The sequence below is a fragment of the Megalobrama amblycephala genome, linkage group LG4, assembly GCF_018812025.1.
Source record: "Megalobrama amblycephala isolate DHTTF-2021 linkage group LG4, ASM1881202v1, whole genome shotgun sequence".
Classification (NCBI taxonomy): domain Eukaryota; kingdom Metazoa; phylum Chordata; class Actinopteri; order Cypriniformes; family Xenocyprididae; genus Megalobrama; species Megalobrama amblycephala.
Window position 1 is genome coordinate 4,585,706 of NC_063047.1, and position 6,194 is coordinate 4,591,899.

A 6,194-nucleotide genomic window follows, 5' to 3' on the forward strand; every position below is an offset into this window, starting at 1 on the left:
ACTATGGTAGTCAATGGGGGCGAAATCTGCCTGGTTACATACAGTACATTCTTTTGAATATCTTCCTTTGTGTTCAGCAGAGCAAAGAAATTTATACAGGTTTGGAACAACTTAAGGAATAAATGATGACAGAATTTTTCATTTTTGGGTGAACTATCCCTTTAATTTCCAAGAATGTTATTTTAACTTTCTTAAATTCCCATTCAATTTCTTCTCAGTTTAAAATTTTAGATTTCTCATCAGATTTGAAATAAAGCCAAATTATTAAATTGTGAATGCTGCTGTCAATCTTAAACATTTGAAAGATAATCAATTATTAGAAGTCTCAGACCACCAACACTCTATTCGCTAAACATCTGATGGATCAAAATGATAAAAAATCTGGCTAACTTCTAAACTCAAATCAAATAGCACTTTTCAGAATACACAGTTTAAAAGCAAACTTTATAGAAAGTCATTTTGTTCTCTATAATGCCCTGATTGGTTGTAGGGTTGGGCAAATATGGCGATATAACAATAATATAAATGATCCTCCGTTTTATTCATAAGTTTCATTCATTTTGTGCAGCAAATATCAGTGGCACGTTGTCGAGCACACGTCTGTGCTTTCAATGTAATCAAAGTTGCTATGAAACAGACGTAGTATCTGTCATTTTCCCGGGAAGACCAAGTTGTGGCTTTGACCGGAGACGTCCAAACAGACGTGTACCAGTAGAGGCTGGATTGGAATAGCTCTTGACAAAGTTCACACTGTAGAAATAGCTGGTGCTTATTCATTTTAAATGGATTAAAATTCTGGGAACTCTGACTAATTTTAATGCAGACTGTTGCAGCATTATTTGTTTTAACTTTTATGCATTATGAATGATGTATACTTGCAAGCTGGTCATTGTAGTGACATTTACCCATCCCTAAACATGACTTGACTAAAACTCTGATTAATCACTTCAGACAGCCTCTTCCTGTCTCTTCCTGGTCACCCTTGGCCTATTGCAGTGGCTCTAAAGGCCAGACCTTATGACGTCAGGCAAAGGTCTCATTCTCAGACCTCACGCCCAGGGGCGGCGCCAGCCGATTTTGCCGGGGCTTCAGCCCCGACCCATACGGTAAAAAAATATATTTTATCTGGCCAAAATATATTTTAAATATATGGTAAATATATGTTACAAACAGTGAAGTTCAATGAAATATATTTTTGAAACTGAAAATATATTTTGTTTCAACCTTCATATACTTAAAATATATTTAAACATGTATTTCAGGGGCAGGAAAAATATATTTATATATAAAAAATATATTTCAGGGCGCAAGAAAATACATTTCCAATCTTACAGTCGACAATGCAAATGTGCGTGGAAGAAAGCCTTGCGAACAAAACTATCCATTATGTTTGAAGAATTTTAAACACTTACAGAAAAACATGAATTTCCACATATTTTCCACATTGACACTTTGTTCACATATCTTCCCAAAAAATACAGATCTGTGTAATAGTGATCATGGCACCTCACAAATGTGTGTTTTAGTCTATTACTTATTAATTAATTCATTTATTTATGTATTTAATTGTAATTTATTGTCAGTGTAATATAGCGTTAAGATCTGCGTCAAATACAAATAAATAGATTAATAAAATCGCTAGATGTACGATGTTAACTGTGACGTAATTTGAATGGGAAACCACTAGCAGCGCTCACGGACTTTTGGAGTACTGCGCATGCGCGTCATTTTGAACTGTAACGGTCGTCAGTCAACCGGGAGTTCTCGGAGTAAAAGGTAAGAGCTAACGTTATAACTTTATTTTTAGTTGTCATTTTTCACATATGTAATGTTCATTGCTACTTTGAATGTATAATGTTTTGTCAAGGGTTTTTTTTTTACTTTATTTGTCAAATTAATGCCCCGTTTGTTTATTTGCTCACATGAGACGCATTTGATATTTTCAGATTTCCGTTTTAAAGTTAGTTGTTTTTAATTTGGACACTAGTGAAAACTAACGTTACACACAAAAAATGTTTAATATTTTTTTTTAAATTTCAGCTGTAGAGTGTTTGGGAGACCGTGCTGCCTGCTGTTGTCGATCTATGATGCTCCTGTCACTGATAGTGGAGCCTGTAATGTAAGTTTTTTTTTTTTGTTGTTGTTGCTAAATTTAATGTTTTACTAAACTTGTTAATTAGGCACACGTTATTTGCTCGTTATTAAAGTTCAGGCATATGCTGGTTTGGCATTAATGGCATTTCGTACGCTCAATTTTTCTACTATTATTATTATCATTATTAATATAGCCTTACTATAATATAATTTTTATTCACTTTCTGCTGAATGACAAGCTGTTTTCGATTATCCAGTTGAGCCAGTGATTCAGTAAGTTGCTTGTAACAGAAGATGCTTATTTGTCACGACTTACAGGTTTACATGTGTCATTCATTACTGTAAAAAAATATACTTTTTATTTTCAGTAGCAGAAGCAGAGACGGTTTGTGCAACAGCAACCAGGTGAGAATGATGAGACACTTTAAGAAGTAGATTTTTTTTTTTTTTTAAATTAAGCACTGTTAAGCAAATTATATTATTATTATTGGTGTAATTTATGAATTGATATGTTCTCTGCACTTGTGTTAATATCTGTTTCTGTCTGGAACAGGTGCGGGTCAAAACCCATCTGTCAAGACGCTTGTCCACTTGCTGTCCGCCCCACCAGCCAACGATTGTGCTGGAGAACCACAAGTCACAGGTACAGGATAATGTTCATAGTCAAGTCATCTTCATTTCTGTGGCACTTTATACAAAACAGCTTCACAGTAATAAACATGAAATAGTCAACATGACCCTAGTTGAAGTGAAACACTAGGTGTGTGTTAGAAAAATACTAATATTTTAAAGTCTGTACATCCAAATGATTCCTCAAGCTTTAAAACACATCACAATTTACAACATCTTGACTTTGAGCCCATATTGGACAGTTGGCAAATCTGTAATGTAACAAATTTAACATAACAGTATTTTCCAAAAACACACCTATTGTTTCACTTCAGAAGAAGTTGATTAATCAACTGAGGTCATGTGGATTACCGTCATGTTCACTTTGGTTTTTGACCTTCTTGCGTGAACACACAGAGATGGATTATTTTTCTAAATATCTCTGTTTGTATTCCAAAGAAAAAGAGAATGTCATAATCAACTGGAACAGCATGAGGGTAAGTATCCCTTTGTTAAGTTAGCTTAACTGAGTGACTTTGTGATATTCCACTATCCCTTCATTTGTAAAAGTGAAAATGCAATGCAGAAGTGTAAAGAAAGGCTAATTCGACCTCTCCTCAATCATCAGTTTCTTTACTGTACTGTCTAAAAATAGTCCCATTAAATATCTTTAAAATCCAGTATACCTGTAATTGTTTTAGTTCCAATGTAAACAAAAATATCAGAAAATCCAAAACTAGTTAGAGGACAAAGTGCATGCTCTCTGTACCTGTACTGATGTTCAGTTATTGTGTTTTGTCTTTTGTATGAGTACAGTGGTAGAGACAGAGAAGAAGTGCCCTTGATGAGGAAACCATGGCAGCCATACGGTAAGTTAATACTTAGTGAAAGGAACATTTACTAGAAACATTAAGTTAAAAAAATAACTGATTTTTGTCTCACAGTCAAGAAGAGATTTCCAAATGTGTCCAAGGAGGCTTTGAGGATTTGACGTGGGGAAACTGAGACTTCTTGAAAGCAAAAAAGTTATATTTGTTTGAATATTGTAATTTTTTGAACATTGTAAAGTATGTTCCTTGCTGATTATTATTCAAATGTTCATGTGTTATAGACAACAAATAAAAGTTTTTCAAATGTGACATGTGAATGTATTTTCTTGGGTTGAAATATATGTAGGGCAAAATATATTTTTAAATGCTTTTGTAAAATATATTTTGAAAATATATTTTTAAAAAATATACAAAAAATGGCCAAAAAATACATTTTAGGAAAATATATTTATATAAATATATTTGAAAATATATTTTTTAAAAATATACAAAAAATGGCCAAAAAATATATTTTTAGAAAATATATTTATATGTGAAAATATATTTATAGCGAATACATTTTTTGGCCAATTTTTGTATATTTTGAAATATATTTAAAAATATATTTGAAAATATATTTTTTTACCGTATGGGGAATGTTTTGAGTCAAGCCCCGAATGTAATGACAGTCACTGAGCAAATATGAAACTGTACAATAGCCTATGCAAACCCCCGAAATCATAAGTTGTTTTATTTCATTGCGCTTTGACTTTGCATATACTGCATACAGCCTGTAAAAATAGACCTTAAAAATAATCTAGCCTATAGAATACATTTCTTTGCTGTCGGTAGCCTATGGGCTACACCGTTTCTTCCTCTCTGTTGAATATGCAGCAGGTAGGGGAGGAGCTAGCACAGTCAACCGCAAGAGTGCGAGACAGTCAGCGAGCAGGAATTTCAGGTTTGAGGTTTCTTAACAGTGCTCTCCAAATATAATTTCTAAACATATCTCTCTATTAAAATACGTTAAGCAGTTCAATACCGCTTTTCTACAGTATCCGACCATACACCGGCAGCGCTTTCTCTCTCTCGCACATTTGCGCACACGCGATCAGCTGGTGATCTGGTGATCAAAATAAAAGCTCAAGGATTTATCTTTTAAAAAGAAATGAGTACACAAGTATTGTAAAAAAGATGTTTGAACCCTTTTTAATGTCCAGGTACAAGTCAACGCTGTTTCTTTGTTCAATTTGCACACTGTACATGGGTTGAAGCTCTTAATTTTGAGTTTCCAGAGTGCACCAGATTGATGCATTTAACCTTAAAATGTACAAAATTTTCTTCCGGGGGGGCATGCCCCCGGACCCCCCTAGAGCTGGTACATCCAACAAAGTTTTACAAATTACAGTGTCAAATAATGTACATTTTCTAAACAAGAATACGACAACAAAAGCTCCTTTCATGTCAGTAAAGCTGTTAATAGAAAATTTAAATGTCTTTGGACAAATATAGATTTGGGCTAAGCCCCGAATGTTTGCAATGTCTGGCTCCGCCCCTGCTCACGCCCACAGACCATTGGCTGAACGTCTGATGCATATAGCACACTTAACTGGAAACGCTTCAGAATTTTAGAAGTTGTCATCCAGTTTGGTTGAATTATACTATATATATTTCTTTTACTGTCTATGGAATTATACAGGATGTCTGGGAGATGTGTGTGTCGCATTCTTTAATGGTCCGCCTGGAAACAAATGCCGTAACGCCAAACCCCCTCGTGGAAGAAGGACGCCATTGTGTTTACAACTGTGACAATGAGCGTTTACCAGGATCATCTAAACGTAGGATTTTCAAAAGTATGTGAAGTGTACAGCTCCATTGTTGCAGTAAACTTGCACAACGTTCTTGAATTAATAATTTTTTAGATGCATCTGTTATTGTAGGGACATCGACTTTACATTTCCACGCCCCTGAACATGATGTGGAACAAAACAAACTGTCCTATTGGCTACGCGAGAAAAATAAAGTAAAGATTACGGTGGTTGGGGCTAGAAGGGATACAGCTACGGCCAGATTGTACCTACCAAGGCTTAATGGGCATCCGCACATTAATATTGCATCATTTTTGTCATGCTGAAAAACAATTAATTACTGTATTTGCATTATTGTAAGGAGGGTTTAGGGTTGGGGTAGGGGTAGGTGTAGATGTTAATAAAACACAATCTGATAAGTAGCAAATAAAAATTATTTTTATTTTATGGCGAGATTTTGCATCACTTCCGGCCATAGCTGTATCCCCTCTAGCCACATTTGGCATGCTGTCTGAGGGGAGAGCTCCAAGCTTGGAATGTGGCATGAACCCAGAGTGCTACCCCCATCCCAGGTTGGGATAGGAATAGTTAGAAGTGAGAAGATGGGTTGGTGGAGGGATGCTGGAAAACTGTCATGGAACAGAGGCAAATCTGCTGTATATATACCTCTTATCTCGTGAATTGAGTTGATTAACTGAATGCGCTCCTCCTGTGTTAGTTAATTATCTGAGTGTGCTCCTCCCAAACTTTGTAAATAAAACATCACTAAATGTCATGTGAAAAAGGTGTCACATGACCCTTTCGGTCTATGTGGGTCGTGCTTGTTCAGAGAATAAATAAACTGCATGCAAAGTTGACAAGATTTTATGTCAGT

The 6,194-nt window shown here is 35.2% G+C and overlaps 1 long non-coding RNA gene across 1 annotated transcript; it reads left to right on the forward strand.

Moving 5' to 3' along the window:
* The first annotated feature begins 1,080 nt into the window (after nucleotides 1–1,080).
* On the forward strand, nucleotides 1,081–3,842 carry LOC125266342. Its single transcript, XR_007184479.1, has 7 exons — nucleotides 1,081–1,776; nucleotides 2,041–2,119; nucleotides 2,463–2,499; nucleotides 2,648–2,737; nucleotides 3,163–3,200; nucleotides 3,520–3,572; nucleotides 3,648–3,842. It is a non-coding gene; the product is annotated as an uncharacterized LOC125266342 (long non-coding RNA).
* The last annotated feature ends 2,352 nt before the right edge of the window (nucleotides 3,843–6,194 follow it).